At 47.2% G+C, this 17509-nt stretch overlaps 1 long non-coding RNA gene across 2 annotated transcripts in view; it reads right to left on the bottom strand.

The window, feature by feature from the left end:
* Window positions 1-1066: 1066 nt before the first annotated feature.
* Window positions 1067-17509, bottom strand: part of LOC134471632 (uncharacterized) — a 43878-nt gene continuing 27435 nt past the window's right edge. The window contains exons 6-9 of one of the 2 annotated variants that reach the window (XR_010041137.1): window positions 6056-6546; window positions 3882-4073; window positions 3487-3667; window positions 1067-2948 (exon numbers count right to left, since the gene is read on the bottom strand). This is a non-coding gene — a long non-coding RNA (uncharacterized LOC134471632). The remainder of the gene's footprint in view (window positions 2949-3486; window positions 3668-3881; window positions 4074-6055; window positions 6547-17509) is intronic. The other variant, XR_010041138.1, reaches the window with a different exon arrangement.

The following is a 17509-nucleotide window of genomic DNA, read 5'->3' as shown; positions in this document are numbered from 1 at the left end:
AAAAGTTGCGGTTGCCTCCTCTCACTTGGTCCTGGGGAGGTGGGATGCAGGAGTTGAGCAGAGTTGGCAGGAGTTTCAAGGCTCAGAAGCAGCTCCCTTTGTGGGTCTTCACTGAGACTGGCTGGGAGGAGGCACCCCATGGCCAGGGTCAGGGACCTCATTCAGCACGGAGCAAGTAGAATTGTCAGGGGTACCAGGGCTCTCCACTCCCAGGACAGGAAGGTCATTCATTCCACATCAGGCCTCCTGGTGGAAGTTGAAATCCGAGTCCATATGACAATGGGGGAGGGACACTCAAATCTCTCTGCTTTAGAGCATCAAAAGCCAGTGGCCCTAAGAACTATCTTTAGTTACTGGAGATGCCAAGTGAGAAGCCTAGGGTCAGGGTTTCAGTTCTGCCACACAGGAGTTAAACCAGAGCCCTGGGGATCTGTTTGAGCCTTTGTGTTTTTACATGCAAAATGGTAGTAGTTTCTTGTCCTGCCTCCCTCAGGGGGCTCTACATATATTAATTGGTTCAGCCACTAATTAAACAGCTGTTGACAACCAGGCCTGAGTCCTGGCTGCCAGGAAGGTATCAGCCAAGCTCCTGATGTTTCTGGAAATTCATAGTCTACAGTCTAGCTGCTAGGATGAGGCATAGGAGTACATATTTGTGGAAGAACCCTGGAAAATATGAAATGCCAAACTGAGAGTATTGTTAACACAAAATGATAACATTAAAAGTAATTATGGAGATTTAGGATTTGCCAGGCATGCATGAGGACATGGGTTCAATCCCTAATACCACTAAAAATACCAAAAAGGGATAAAGCTATAGATTAGGTTGGTGCTTCTCAGATTGTATTATACATTTAAATCGTCTGGGATCTTGTTAAAATGCACATGGCTGCTCAGACGTGTTGGGTAGGCCTGAGATGATGCATTTCTTGCAAGCTCCCAAGAAATATTGCTGCTACTGGTCTTGGTCATGCTTCAAATAACAAATCATTAACAAGATAAATACTGACCCATCACTGTTTGCCTTAGTCACTGTTCTCATCACTGAAACACACTACCCAATACCTGCAGTTTAAGGGAAGAAAAATTTATTTCAGTTCACATTTCAGAGCGTAGTCCTGGTAGCTCCAAAGGGAAAAACAACATGGTGGAGGCCATGTCCAGCAGAGGAGGGTCCAGCAGAAGAAAGCTGCTCAGTTATGGCGGGCAGGATGCAGGGCAAGGAGGAGCTGGGGAGGGAGATAAACCCTTGCAGGCCACACCCTCAGTGACCGTCTCCTTTGACCAGACCCTGCCTCCCATCAGTGAGCCTGCTATACCACTGCATAATCCAGTCAGTTTCCCAACACTGGAGCCTTGGGGATCATTTCAGATCAAACCACTGTTCTTTAAAACCCAAATATAACATAGTTTATCACATGAGTTAACTAGAGAGTCTTGTGGGTGGGGGACTCACAAGTTCTAGACTAGAAAGCCTGCTTGAACAGAGGCTATCACGGGTGGTCTGTGCTTCTGTAAGGAGCTCTGCAGACTGAGACAGCAGGTGGCAGGTGTCTTTCAGGGAGGAAGGGTCTGCAGTAGCAGACAGGTGTGCTTATTTCAGGTGCTCCTCAGGGGTATCCACATGCTTTGTGGAAAGGCAGTTGTCTAAGTCACTTTCCTGTAGCTGGAACAAAATACCCGACACCCACAACTTAAAGGAGAAGAGTTTATCTTGGCTTGTAAGGATCTGTCCATTTGCAATCAGCTCTAACGCAGACACGGCAGGACAGAAGGACTATGGCAGAGAAAAACTGCTCAACCCATGGCAGTCTTCCAATAGCCCCTTTTCTGAATATATAAAACTTTTTGGGGGACATTTTAGATCTACTCTACAGCAGCTGTTTGCCTTAGTGCAAGAGGCAGACATGATTTTAGCAGATCTTGCACGGTTTCTCTTGGGCACCCTCTTCTTCCCATATGTGTTCAAGGGAAGGGAGCTGGACTTCTTAGGGATCTCAACTAAGACTTTTGATTGATAAAACAACCTGGCTTAAGCCAGAAAAACAACACATCAGTTCCTAGGTCTGGACAAGGAATACAGCCAGATGGAGACTGAACTCTTCCTCAGACCCTTTCTTTTATCTTTCATAAAAAGATTCCTTTCTCTGTGTGCCCCAGAGCATCTACTATGAGGCCACAGAAAGGACCCAAGAAAGTGAATAGAGAAAGCAAGTGAATAAATATTGGGTCATAAGTTTGACCTTGAAGGGTGACATCCTCATGCTTTTTGCTTAGAACAGAGTTGGGGCACCTGTAAAATTCAATTTTTCACTTGATGAACTCTTTGCTTCAAAAATAAAGCCCATAAACTTGTTCAGCAGCTGGAATTTTCCCTCTGATGAGAGTACCTCGTCTGGCAGTTGACTTAAGCAGTTATTTCCAGCCTATAATTTTCACAAAAACAGTAGGGTGTGCCTGGCAGGAGATGTTTTCTACAATCCCATGGAAAAAAAACAATGAAAAAACTTTGGAACAAAGAATGCTCTGATTTCATTAGACAATCATTGACGATTCAAGATCAAGGCCAACAGAGATGTGGAAAGTTTTCAAGCAGACTTGTGAGGAGTTGGGGAATTCAGAGGGGTCAGGAAGAATGCATGCTGTAGACTGGCTGGCTGGGAGAGGTGGGGAAGGGGCTGCGGTATCTGGGGGGAAAGCTCAGAGCCCCCAGAAGGTGGCATCAGTGGAAGCTGGGGCTTAGTAATGAAGAAAACAGAGAAATCCAGGATCCAGAGGAGAATGGCACTTTAGGGTGCTGACTCCAAAAAGCTGAAAAATGCAGTCCAGGAAGTGAGAAGACACAAAGGCGAGGGCAGATTTTGCCATGATGGAAAGAATTTGGGCATCAGAAGCAATTTGAAGTAGCTCTGTTTTCCATGCCTAAGCAAGTCCTATGTTTCCTAGACCTGCAGGAGGGGAGAGAGAGGAGGTAGATGAAATAGTGAGAAAGTGGATAAGGGGCTTAGCCCCTTAGGGCACCGTCTTTCTGGTGGCCCTCACACCAAAGCTTGCCTCTCCCCTAGACAGCATGACCACAGCAGGTCTCACAGCTGCCCGGAAAACCCACTGCATAGTTAGCTCATACCCCTACAGGCAGCTGCTCTGGAATATTACTGATGGTCTCTTTGGGTGGGGTCCAGTCTACCAAAGTGTGTCTTGCTTTTAAGATATATTAGGATCCTTAATGGTAGATGTTGTTACAGAAATAGCCCAAATCTCAATAATCTAATGTAGCAATGATTTGCAATTGACCCTTGAACAATGCAGAAATTAAGAATGTTGACCCTGTCCTACATAGACATTTCAAAATCCACATGTAACTTTCGACTCGTAACTGACTACTACTAATAACCAGAAACCTTATCAATATCATAGTAAATTAACAATTAATTTGTGTATATATTATATAGGGTAAGGAAATATTCAGAAACCATGAGCACTCACTTTCAACTGCGATGAACAATTTACTGGAGAAATGGCTTGCGTGGAAATGATAAATGAATACTTGAAAAACTTGAGCTCACAGATACAGCAACAGGAGAGGGCAGGACCTTATTACTGGAGTGAGGTCCCTTGCAGGATGTTGTGAGTATGTCCCTCTCAACGACAAATGGCAGCAGGTAGCCTGTAATTTTGTGCATAAGTTTTAACAAATTTAACCATTGATAATAGATTTGTGAATATTTTACAGTAATAAAGGATAGATGATTATTTACCAATCTATTCATGACATGTTTTTCTTAATTATTTTTCTAGACTAAAGTTCATCTGTGAGTCTTTTCAAAATGTTACAAATCTCAAAACAAAACAACAAAAAAGTAACCCACATGTAAGTGTACCTACAGAGCTGGAATCGTGTTAAGGATCAGCTGTACTCATGCATAGAAGGTGTGCAGAGGCTTCCTGGCAGGCGGCTCTTTGCAGAGCTCTCTTCAGTAGGACCCAGGCACTCTGGCAACTTCCATTCTGCAGCTTCACCACCTCTGAGCCTTTCTCATTTTATGGCCAACCTTAGAGTAACGTGCAACCATCTGAGAAAGTAAACAGGAATTATTTGGCTTATGAGTCTGGAGACTGGGAAGTCCAAGATCAAGCTGCACCTGCTAGGTCCTCTCTGCTGCCTCATATCATGATGGACGGTGTCACATGGCTGGAAAGACTGAGAAAGCTACTCTTCCTTTTAAATCAGAGCATCCTCAATAAATCTACCCAATTGGGGGAAAAAGACAAAACAAAGCAAAACAATCACTAAAAATAAAAATCCATGTGAGGGTTTTGTTTGTTTGTTTTGGGTACCGGGGATCGAACTTACAACCTTACGCTTGCCAAGCAGGCGTTTGTGCCACTGAGCTAAACCCCTGGTCCCCATGTGAAGAGTTATACAGAAACGAATTTAGTATTTATTTATGTTCAAAGATCACTTTGAGGTGGGAATAAAACAGATGAAGTTTGCCAATATGAAAACTGTCTGCTCATAGCATCTGTACAAGCGGGACTCGTTCTCCATGAGCTTCCAAACTCCTGGATAAAGGAGAGCTCCAGGAGACCACTCGGGCAGTGCTTTCTTCCCAGGAATATTCATAAATTTATTTCCATTCATTGGCTTCCTTTCTCATCCAGACGCTATCCTAGGCACATGACAGATGTTACTTCTCATTCTCAAACATTCTACAAAGTGCTCATTAATAAGCCCATTTTACAGAGGGGTGAGCTAAGTACCAAAGAGTTTGGGTAACTTGTCCGAGGTTGCACAGATCATGTTAAGCAGCGGTGCAAGGGATTTGATCCCAGACAGTCCGGCTCCAAGACTTGCATGTTTCATGACACAAGCCTGCCTTTCCTTGTGATCCAGACAAAACAAAGCAAAACCAGCACAGCAAAGGAGACAGCAGTGGCTTCCGAGGCACTGTGACCTTTCATACGGTCCGTGGTGGGTGGTCAGTATTAGTGGGTTGGAGCCTTCTCTGCCCTTTGATAATCATTTCTGCCCTGGGTTCCCAGTGACAGGAATTTGAGACTACTGTTCCTAATTCCGGCACCAGCAATAAGAACACACAGACCACAAAACTGTGCAGCAGGAGGTAGCAATTACATCAGACCTTCCAGTCAGAGCCCTGAGCGTCTCCTAGCTTGCCGGCCTTGCAGCGACACACGGGGTCCCGCGTCCTCACAGCAAAGGGGGGTTGGTGGTGCAAGGGCGCCAGCCTGTACCGGGCCCCGTTGCCCCATCGTGCACACCTCTTCCCAACTCCGCTCAGCGTTAACATGCTGTGAGTTTTAAATTGGCCACGTTGCAAATGTTTAAACTGCAGGAGCTGATAAATGCTTCATACCGAGGCCTGTAAAAAACCCAGAGGTTCAATTGATATATTCTTGAAAATGGTGAGGGTGGGGGGAGGGGCAGGTGTCCAAGCTGGGGAATGGTGAGAAATAATAGTAAGGCTCGCAGCCAGCGTGCACTCGGCACCTCCAGTGTACCTGGCCCTGTGCTCAAGTCTGAAGAGGTTATCTTGTGTTATCTTGTATGTTCCCTGGAACCATACCATATGGAATATATTATCATCTGCATTTTGAAAGGAAAAATTAAAGTACAGAAAAGTGAAGCTATGCTGTCAGCCATGGTTCAAATTCGGGATTTCTGGGCTGGGGATTTAGCTCAGCGGCATAAGCGCCTGCCTTGCAAGCAGGCGGTCGTGAGTTCGATCCCCGGTACCGATAAAAAGGAAAAAGACAAAAAAAAATTCGGGATTTCTAAGTCTGATCACTTTGCCTGGCACCGACCACACTGAACCTCTCGGCCAGCAGTGCTCGGCTCCAGAGTGCTACCACCCAGAATGCCTGCTGCAGAAGCACCAGGGCGGGCTCACCACGGTGTAGATGCCAGAGGCCTCTCTTCTGTGTACTCAGTCCGAACCTTTGGAGTGGGGCCCAGGAATCTGGATTGGTATCACGCTCCCTGGCTGACTCTCCTGCATCAAAGGCTGCAAATCAGAGCCTATGGTTAAGAACTAACCTCTGGCAGGGTCTTCACACAGCTTCCCATGAAACGTAGTGGAAAAGCTGGCCCGAGTTTGTCTACGACCTGGGTGGGGCCGCGGAAATGGGCATGATGGTGCACGGTGAGCTCGTGCAGCTTGACTACGGCTGCTGCCTCAGAAACAGGTGGATCCCAGGCTCAGCGGGCTCTGTGGGGAGCAGGATGTGGCTGTGCTGGTGACTGGTGTGGGCTCTGGCCAAGTGAGCCTGAGGAGGAAGCAAAGGCTTTTATTTCACTGTCCCAGAAAGAGAGGGCAGTTGAAGTCTTCGTTTCATAACAAGATTCAATGCATGAAGGAAAATCTGCTTTGTGTTATTTCCTCCTAAAATGGAGATTTCCATATTTCAGAGTAATACAACCACCTTGGCAAAGGAGCCATGCGACCTGAGTGAGAATGCTGCCGGAGGAAATGCAGTCTCTGTGCACCGGTGGGGTTGGCGGAGTGGGCTGACACTTCACAAGCTGTCCTGTAAACAAGATGCAAGGGAAATATTTTTATAAAATACTTACACACCTTCTGGACCAAACAATGTGGAACACGTTCATTATTCATTCAAAATAAGAGGGTTCAAAAAGTCACTTGCAGTTCAGGTTAGGTCTAACAGACCAAATAATTGAAAAACAGCAAAACACTATCGAGTGACACCACCCAGGGGACCACGGTGACGCTGATGCGCTCAGTAGGTAGACATTTGATTGAAATTATAGGACCCCCAGAGCAAAAGGAAAGGGAAAAGGACAATGTAAAATGTGCTGTCTGAAGAAAGACAATGATGCAAACAGAATTTGAAAAGAAGCTGTCCAGATTGTAAGGTGGCACTGAGTATTGAATGTTTTAAGATACACCATACCCAGAAAAATTAGTGAGTAAATTTGACAAAAATAACATTTTTATATTACCTGTCACATCATCTTATTAAAAAACTAACAAAAATATGCAATTTTGGTTATCCTATATTTAAAAAATTGGACCACTATGTGGTTAACACATGAACAAACACTCTGAGATCATTTCAGATCCAATGGATAAATGAGGCAATAAAACAGGATCATAAAGAGAAAGACAAGGAAGCTGCTTTAGCTAAGGGGAAATGAGTGGCTTTCCTGAAGAGGTGACATTAAGTCAGGGAGGTGAATGAAAGGAAGCAGTTGCATCTGGGGGAAATGTTACAGAGCTAGGAAAAAGGCAGTGCAAAGGCCCTGAGGCAGGATAATGTTTGGGAATATTTGATAAATGAAAAGAAGTTAAAGTAGCTGAGGTACAGGGAATAGAAGAGGAGAAGGTCTCACTGGGAAGCTGTACTGAAAGCTTGGATCTTATTCTGAAGGAAAAGAAACACCACAACACTCTAGCTAACAGTGAGAAGACATATTTGCAAGAGGGGGAGCTGGACAGGGGCAGACTGGAGACCATAAGAATTGGTAAGGATAAGACAGCTGGCATCAGGCTGGTGGCAGAGGAGACAGAAAGAGGTAGTCAGAGTGTATTTCAGAGGCAGAGGACTTCCTGGTGGATTAGATGTGGGGACCAGGGAAGAGAAGAATCAAGGTCAACTTCTGGAGAGATGCTCAGCTCAGGCACCTGGCACCTGACTCCTCAGTTGCCAGCCATGAGTTCAGGTTTTAACCACGCGACCATGGCCTACAGGGCATTAACAAAGGGCCCTTGGAATCTCCCTGGCCAGACTTCCTCCACCAAACCCCGCTCCTCTGAGGACATACTGGGGTCCCTGCTTGCCTACCCCCCGGCCCTGGCTTCCTCACACCTCTCCAGGGGGACCTCAGCCCAGAGCCCACTCCGTGGGTACCACGCCCACCCTTCCCACCCTCTGTGCACTTCTCTCTTCCTGCTCTACACGGGCAAACAGGAGCTGCTCTTGGAATTCACGGCACAGGGTGTTATCCCATGAGGTCTTTCCCACCCACTGAATTGAGAAGGGACTCCGGTCCTCCTCCACCACCGTCCTCAGTGTCCCTCAGCTCCCTCGTGACACTCGCCTTCCCTGCTCTCACACAGACCCACCAGTGGCTGGGAAGAAGGGATGCGCCCCTTATTCCTCGGGTCCTGCTGGGAGAGCCTCACCCAGATTGTCACCCAGTGGTGCCTTCGGCATGTCCAGGCCACAGTGAGGCTCTTGTCCCGTGCTCTCGCTGCAGCTAGGCTTGTCCTGGGGTTGTCTGTGAGATCATCCATCCCCTCACAGATGAGGGGCTCCTCAACAGCGAGCAGCAGCACAGTGATGTGCCTATCTGTGTTGTGCTGGGTCTTTATCCCCCAGTCCTCAAGTCTTGAAGAAGGTGCTATTGTTAACCCAACTTACAGGTTGCAGAACTGAGGCTGGAAGGATTTAGGTATCTTTCACACTCCCATGTGAGTGAACAGTAGAGATGGAATAGAATCTTGGTATCTCAGTTTTTATTGTCTTGGACCTCTGCCATCCAACTCTAGGGCACAGGAGATCTGGGTCACCCCCCAACCACCACCAGGCCCTGGCACCAGTCCCCAGGAGCCCTGGAGGTTTACAACTCATTTCTCCCTCCTGGCTGCACAGCCCTGAGCCAGCTCCGCCCTGGGGAAGTGGGCAGCAGAAAGGCCATGTTGACTCAGGTGCCAGGTGCAGTGGGCAGAGTCTGGCCCCAGAGGCTGGGTGCCTTTTCACAGCAAAGAAGGGGCTCACTTTGAAAAGAAAGGGCTGGGCTGTTGGCTTGGTAGGCAGCTAGGAAGGGGCCACTGAACTCAAAAAAGGGTTTGCAGGTGAGGGGCTCCTGAGAGCAAAGGGGACAGTTGCAGCACAAAGCCAACCGTGCTCCGGCTGGGCCACCCCCGCCCCCAGCAGGCTCTGCTGCCCTGCAGCTGCAGGTCGAGGTCCTTTGGTGGTGGATCAGATTAAAAACAGGTTATTTCCTTAACCAGTTCAACTCCTCAGTTCCAGCAGATGCCTCAGTGTCAGCTTGCCTTTAATAGAACAGGTAGATGCCAGGTTACCCAGGAAGAGGACAGGACAGCTATAACTAATCTGTCCCTGGCGTGGCTTTGGGTTTTCTGAAGATTTTTCTCACACATCATCTACACAGATCCTTTTATAAAATAAGGAATAAGATGGTGGCATGGAGAGAGTTTGCCACGCTGACCAGCTGCCCACCCAGAGCTGCCGATGCCCGAGTGCCCTGGGCAGGCCTGATTCCACCTTCTGGAAATGAAGCTAAGAAACATCTCAGACGCACTCAGCCTGTCGGACCCAGAGCTAGACACAAATGCTAAGGCTGCTTCATACACGGGCAGTTGTACGCTGTCCTCTGCTTTTCCAAGCACGGCTCTCCGTAGATAGGCACTGAGTGGTGTTGGTGCACACCTAGCGTGGGCTAGAACCTAGGTACACCCCACACGTTTGCCATTTCCCTGTTGCTATCTTCATTCATTGTCCTCAGAGTTTCCACTTAGAGTATTTACCATGCGCTAATCATTTTGCATTAATCATCTGATGGACTCCTCACAATAAAGCATGAGATGAATGTCAGAATTTCTGCTTGATGGAAAAAGAAATCAGAAGTTCTGAGGAGCCCCAGAACATGTCCACAGCCCCACACTACAAGGTGGCAGTGCCAGCCTTCCCTTTGATTCATGGAGTCAGCAATGGGACCTTTGCAAAGGATGTTCGCTCTGTGTGGAGCTGCAGAAACTGTGGGGGGTCTTAAAGATGCAGGCTGGGGTGGACCTCTTACCTGCAGGGTCTGGTCCTGAGAGCTTCGGGCACAAGCCTTCCGGAGGATCCTGCTCAAACCAACAGTGAAGGACTTCAGAGCTAGCAAGGCAGAGTCAGGGCCTGGGAAACAGCACCAATCCTCCCCTGTCCCAGGTCGTCTTGGCTGGGCCGAGTGTTCTGGCAGCCCGTAGGCAGTCCTACCCATGCCCACTCTGAGAAGAGTCTTCCAGGCCCACCACCTCAACTGCAGGCAGGGCCACTACTGTGTTTGCATCGCTCACTCAGGCCTCACGCTCAGTCTAGACATTTGGAAGCCACCAGAAAAGGAGGTTAAAAACATTGCTTTCCACCAACCATAAGCCCAATGCTGAGTTTGAATCTTGGCTCTGTCACGTTAGTTGTGTTAGACTAAGCAACTTATTTAAGCTCTTTGTCAATTTTCTTGTCTTTAAATTGGGGATAATGAGTGATGGAATGATTAATTGAGATCATGAATTAATGCTCTTAGCGTACTTCCTAGAATGTGTTAGATGCTAAACAAACAAAACATGAGCTAATTTTGATCCAACCTAATCCTTACATGTGTCTGATAAATTAATGACCAAATAACACTGACCTACTAGTCAGAAGCTCTGAGCCTGTGGATTTAGCCAAAGAATCCTGCATCTCTGGGCCTCAGTTTTCTCTTTTTTAAAACGCTACCATCTTCTTATTATTTCACGAAAGGATCTGTGTTGCTGATATGTGAGAAAAATCTCCAGAAAGCCCACAGCCAATCCAGCGAGAGACTGGTTATAGTTGTCCTCTACCTGGGTAACCTAGAATCGACCTTTTCTAGTTAATACAAGCTGGGTTTGAGGCATCTGATGGAACTGAGGTGTTCAACTGGTTAAGGAAATAACCTGTTATTAACCTAATCTGTGAAATACACCACAGTGAGAATCTGTTCTGCAGTAAGCCCCTGTCCCAAAGAGGCCTCTCGCTGGCCCCTGCAGCTGACAGCTGACCGCTGCTCCTCCCTGGGCCGCCTTGGTTCCCAGCAGTGTGTGAACTCATCACTGGTATTGTGGTCTCCAGAAGTGAAGTCCAAAATGGAACATGACAACCAGAACACTAGCTGGATGGGGAAAACTGACACAGATATTTTCTGCACCTTAGGATGAAACTCTTTGCAAGGCTCCCATGAATACCAAACACAGAATTGGCATCGTGTACAGATAACTGGAAGTGTGCTCCTAATTCTGCAGGCACGGCCCCCAGATATTGAGGGACTCGCATGCAGTAAAGGTTAGGTAAGTGGGAACAAAGGGGGCACCCAGAGGCACTGTTCATTTGTCAGCTATGTTTTGGGTGGCCTCTCACTCCAGACAGTGCTCTGTGCTAGGGACAGAGCTGAGAATGCACCCTTCCAATCCTCACACCGCACGGATGCCTGCAAGACTGAGGATACTATATCCGGGCACACAGGAGGCTGGAGGGCTAAGGGAGACCCCCTGGAAGAGAAGGCACTTCTGCTGAGAGGTTAATCAGGTAGAGAAGGGCAGTGAGACCAATGATGAGCAGCAGGATGCCAGGTGTGGTACCTGATCGATGGCTCATCTTGATTATTGACTTGATCGGATTAAGAAACACCTAGGAAATTAGTGAAGTGCCCTTCGGGGTGTGTCTGTGCATCTTTCCAGAGACCGCTGGATCCCGAGGACTCCTACTTCACTGGTGGATTAATCCATCAGACATTGATGGCATTACTGAGAGGTGAGGTTGAAGGGAGTGGGTCTTGGGGTGTGCCCTGGGGCTCTATCTGTCCCTGGCCTCTTCCTCCCTGTTGGGATCTCTTCTTTCTCTCTGCTTCCTGGTTGCCGTGAGGTGAGGGGCGCAGCTTTTCTCTTCATGATGTTCTGTCTCATCATAAAGCCCAAAACAATGGCGCTAACCTATCATGGGCCCAAATACACTTTGCTCCATTTAAGTTGTTATTATCAGGTATTTTGGTCATAGCAATGAAACACTAACACACCAACCTTGCTTTTGGTTGTCCAACCTCATAGAACACAAGTGGGGTGACTTTGGGGAGACAGCGTCTGGCTGACCAGGCAATTGCATAACTCACCCTCCTTGAGCCTCAGAGGATGAGAGAAGAGCCTGGTGGGGTCACCGTTGTGTAGCGTGGCTTAATTAAAGATGGGAGATGCTGAAGTCAGGCCCCACGGGAGGGACTTAGGGAACAGGTTTGTCTCTGGGGACATTCTACTCCAAAAGTGAATGTAGAGTCTCACTAAGTCAGGCCAGACTCGACCTTCTTATCTGTCACACTTCAGACATCAGCATCAGCCTGCACATCTACCTCTGCTATTTCTGCCTGTGGGCCTCTGTCTGGTATTAAATATTATTTCTCACAGTTCACACAGTTCTTAGCGAATGGCATTTTTATAGCCGTTTCTGTGATAAGCAACTGTCTTGAACTCTTTTGTGTCCCTGCAGTCATGATAGTGGCAAGGGGCTGTCAGAAATGATGAATAAGCCAAGCAGGTTCAGCCAAGAGGAGGCGTTGTCCTGAGGAAGCCCTACCTGGGGCTGTGGAAGGAGGCCTGTTCCACATGGAGCCGCCATTCTCCGCGGGAGCCTTCTCCCCAGCTGTGCACCATCTTAAAAGATGTTTTGTAAGAAGGGGACCCAAAGGCAAGTGTGTTTGGAAAACACTTGATTAAAACATTTTGAATCGGTGTCTCAGTACATTTCCTATGTGGAAGGCACTGCAATCTTCCAGGGACAAACACAGACCCCAACATGGCCCAGCTCTCCCCACTGCAAGAATGACAGCATATTGCTTCCCCAGGGTTGTGCTAAGGAACTGCCTCGTGCTGGGTGCCTTCAAACAATAAGAGTTGACTCTCTTGCAGTTCAGAGGCTAGAAATCCAAAATGAAGGATTTGGCAGGGCCATACTCCCCCAGAAATTTCCAGGGGAAAGTCCTTTCTTGCCTCTTCCTAGCTTTTCATCGCTGCCAGAAGACCCTGGTGTGACTTGGCTTCCAGGACCACTTCAGTCTCTACCTCCATTGTCACAGCTCCTCCTCCTCCCTGTGTCTCTGAGTCTTCATGTGGCCTTCTAAAAGAGACACCAGTCATCACATTTAAGCTCTATCCTAGTCTAGAGTGACCTCATCTTAACTTGGTTAGTCCTGCAAAACTCAATTTCCAAATAAGGTCACATTCACAGTGACCAGGGGCTAGGACTTGGACACATCTTCAATTGAATCCTCCATAGATATATTGGGGAGAAAAATGAAAACCCAGGAAGGAGTAATGTGGGGAGACTCAGTGCCCAGACTTTGTAGACAGATTCAGTCAGTACCATCACTGATTTCCAGTAAGTTAGTAATGAGGAGATTTGCAAACCCATCTTTCCTGCTTGTATGTAAAAGTCCTAACATCTGCCTTGTAGGATTGTTGTAGGATTAAAGAGATAAAAGATAACACAGAAAGCATGTAACTCCGAGTCTGGGCACACATAAAGGCAGGAGAGTGAGTAGGGAGTAGATTAGTGTTTTGGGGGCAAATGATTACCCTGATTTCTGTGTTGGAGATGGGATGGCAGGGGCAAGACTTCTGTCTCTGTCTTGCTGCAACCTCACCTACTACAGCTCATCTGGCCACATGTGAGGACATGTGGATCTCATGAGGATCTGCCAGGGAATACGAGTTCCCTGGCATTCAAACTGTATGTAAGAGGGAGGCTTCGCTCTCAAAATGCTACTCCCAGAGAGTCACCAAGTCTCTCCCTCAGGCAGTCTGGCAAACTCACTAAGGTAGATAAGGACAGGGTAGAGGTGATTATTAGGAAAAAAGCCCCCCTAGGGTTGCAAAGGCTTGAACCTTAGCCCCAATCCCAGACAACCCTGTCTCCTGAGTTCTTGATTCTGAGTGACCAGAAGGAGAGCAGGGAAGCACACTGAGCTGAGTGGACCAGGGTAGGTAGGCAGAGGTCAGTCACTGCAGAAAGGGGATTTTGGGGGCCAGCTGACACAAACTTAAGGCAGATGGGCTTCACTCTGCCCATCACTGCCAGAGCTAGTGGTTGGGAGGGCTCAGGGAATGGAGAAAAGCTGTAAGTCCCCAGGGGACCGTGTACATGACAGTGGAGGATAACGCACCACCTGGCCTGCAGGCGACGTGGGGCCCAGCCGGGCTGCCTTCTAATTCCAAGGCTAGAAAGTGAGCTCCTTGTGATTTATGAACCCTGTGATGCCTCAACCTGTACCAGGCCCACCTTCAGAATCTAAAAACAGGACGAGGCCTGGCCCTGGGCCTCAGAGTGCGTGCATGAGCGGCAGCCACTTACAGGTGTGTCCCCCAGAGCGTCAGTGGGGGGAGCTGCACACAGGCCCAGGTATGCTGGCACCCGAGGGGACTTCAGAACTCTTTCTTTATCAGGGCGCCTATACTTTTACCTGCTTCCACAACCACCACCTGTGGAGACAGGAGGGCACCTGGGCCATCAAAGAAAGCATTTCCAATTTGGGCTCCCTTTGAACCAGGGTGGAGCTTACAAAAAAGAGCCTGAGAGGACCTAAGCTGGGCTGGGGACAGTCAGGGAGGAACACTGAGAGCAGCGAGCATGCTCTGATGATCAGAAGGCTGCTCCCTCCTTCACTGTTATTCCTCAGCCTCTAGCACAACGTTCACATTTTCAGTTCAATATCATTCCCAATGTGCCCACAAGCGTGTGTGATAAGTGCTGAAGGAGACTTAATGATCACATCATGAGAACCAGAGAGGTGACTGGAATGGATACGATCTCGGGCCTCAGAGTTTAGGCTCTGTCTGCCCCACTCGTGGCTTCCCGGCCCCTTGGAGACTTGAGAGCCGGGATTGAATACAAGGGAAGGACAAAGGGGGCTATTGTCATTGCTTCACTACTTAACTGCCCACTGCCTTGCCTTCTGCCTGCCATGAGCTGTTTCTCTGTGCAATGCCCCTGTGCCAGCCAGCCCGCCTTGGAGCCAGCCAACTATGGACAGAAACCTCCACAAACCGTGAGCCGCCATAAACCTGTCCTCCTTCAATGCTGAGTGTCAGATATTTTGTCTCAGCAATGAGAAAAGTAACTAAGACTTCCAGAGACAACCATTTCAAATTCTCATCATCACAGACGCCACTGTAGAACTTCATGAAAATGGAGTCATACAGTATATCTTTCAACCTCATCATCTGTCTAGATTCTTTTGCTTAGAATGATGTTTTTGAAGTTCATCCAAATTGCTTCAGGTATTAGTAACTTGCTCTTTTTCATGAATGCATACTCTTGTATTATGAATACATGATTTTTAGAAAATCCATGCTCCTATTGATGAACACTTGACTTGTTTCCAGTTTTTGACTGTTATAAATAAGCTCATTATAAACATTCCTGTAGAAGTCTCTGCAGATACATGTTTTTAACTTTTGTTGTATAAATATTTAGGAATGGAATCATTAGGTCACATTATAGATGTAAATCAATAAGAAATTGCCAAACTGTCTTGCAAAGTAGTTAGTTTTATATTCTCATGAGTAATGTGTGAGAATTCCAGTAGCTCCATAGCCTCACCAGCATTTGGTTTTACTGGCTCTTTTTATTTTAACCATACACTGGGTTTTAAATAATATTTCGCTTTAGTTTTAATTTGTCTATTACTGATGACTAATGATATCCAGCATCTTTTCAAGTGCTTTTGGGCCATTCACATATGTTCTTGTGAGATCTCTGTTCTCATTCTAAAAAACTGGCTTGTCTGTCCTTTTATTTTGATCTATATATAGAAGTTCTTTATGTATTCTGGATATAGTCCTTTTATCAGAATACATGTTACAAATATTTTTCCATCTGTGGTTTAATGGATTTATTTTCTCAATGGTGTCTTTTGATGATGAAAGCAAAGCTTTTGTTTCTGATGCCCAGATCATTATCCTTCCCTTTATGGTTAGTGCTTTTGGTGTTCTGCCTAGGAAATCTGTTGTGAAACTATTCTATGTTCTTTTTTCTAGAAGCTTTTTTGATCCTAAGTTTTACATTTAAGTTTATGATCCATGTCAAATTATTATTACTTTTTAAATTGTGGTGGTTGTCTAGAGTCATAAACACTAAGGAGAATCTAAGTTTCCCTTCAAGTTCAGACCTGGCTTAAGCCTCAGCCTGAAAACATAAATTCAGGACTAAGAAAGGCCTTTTGTTAGAGATGTGGCTTCAGCCCATCCACAGAAGTACCACTGACTAACCACAGACCACAAATAGGTGGCTTCAGAACCACTGGCCAAAGAAAGAGCTGAGCCGATTTCCCTGCATCCAACCAAGCAGACTGAACTTCAGTGACTAACTCAGCCCTACAGCTGCCCTGGAGCCAGGGCAGGTCCAGGCCCCAGCCTTTGGATGAGACAAGGATAGGAATGCAATGAGGTCCATCCTTGGAGCCTGGCTGTTTCTCAGGGACCTCCCTGCATTGACCACTGGTAAGAAGCCATGATGCAAAAAGCTCCTTGGGGAGAAATCCAGCCAGTTCCAAAGGTAGCGAGGCCTGGTTGAAGCAGATGGCAGAGCCTGCAGGATGCCCCATTGCCAGCCTGAATGGCTGAGGCCATGGGTCTAGGAACAGACTGATGGATCAGAGACAGTGGGAGGTCATGCAAGGCAGGTTTCTCACAAGGCCAGGAGGAGAGGCCCTTTAAGTCATGATTCTAGGAGCAAATGCCCACACCCAGTCCAGGAGAAGCTACATTCGAAGGTTACATGAGAGTTACCGCCTGTGGCCATGGCCATATCACTGAGGCCCCATCCAGTGTGTCCTCTTTTGGTCCTGGGAGAAAGCTGCTTGGAAGTTCTATTTCTCTGGAGGCTCTTCCTTGCACCTTGATCTCTTGCTGGCTTTGCTGAAATACCAGTATCTACTGGCTCATTCTATAGAATCTGGTACTAGAATCATGGGGCCAGCACACAGGAGGAGAGGAAGCCACTGGGACACACAGTAGAGCAGGGTCCAGCCTCTGACACACATGCACACTGGTCCAACTCTTTAAAGAGGGGAAAGAACGTGCCAAGGTCACACAGCTAGCAGGTGGTAGCACAGGGGTCAATCCAGGCAATGTGACTCCAGAGTTACAAAGCATCAAGGAGCCTGATTGCTCTGTGGGTCTCCTGAGCAGCGCAGGATGAGGCAGGAGCTTCAGCCAAACATGTGGCCAGAGAGGCTCTCAGACAGCCCTTAGCCTGAGAAACAGAAAGCCCACTAGTGTGAGAAGCAGGAGCCGAGCCAAGCTGAGCTGCACTGCACAGGGGGCAGCCTTTGGTCATCTCTTATTTTAGGAGGGAAGCGTTCATCACCCGAGGTGACCTGTGATTCTCAGGGTTCATGCACAACTTAGACACTTTAAAAAGCAAATTTCTTTCCCCCCTGAGTCTTTTAAAAGAGACTCATTCCAACATCATTTCTAACTCAAATCATTTTGGATGTCAATTGTGTGTCTTTAATGAGCCCAGAAATTTTCATAATTATCCCTATTTTTTTCAAAGTCATAATTATAGGTTAGAGTATATGCTACAGACAAGAAATTTAAATAGCTTCTTATACACTTCAGCATTCTGCTTCTCCTTTCAAAAAAACAGTTTTTAAAAGAGGGCTCCCCATTGTCCTTCTGTTACCTTTCTATCACCCTTGAAATGGTACTTATTCCAATGTGCTGTCCCCAGCTCC

The sequence above is a fragment of the Cavia porcellus genome, unplaced genomic scaffold (genome assembly GCF_034190915.1).
Source record: "Cavia porcellus strain 051 isolate PalLab524CR breed Dunkin Hartley unplaced genomic scaffold, mCavPor4.1 scaffold_19, whole genome shotgun sequence".
Taxonomy (NCBI): Eukaryota; Metazoa; Chordata; class Mammalia; order Rodentia; family Caviidae; genus Cavia; species Cavia porcellus.
The sequence above is the reverse complement of the archived record's forward strand: the minus strand, read 5'-3'. Positions and strand labels throughout refer to the sequence as shown.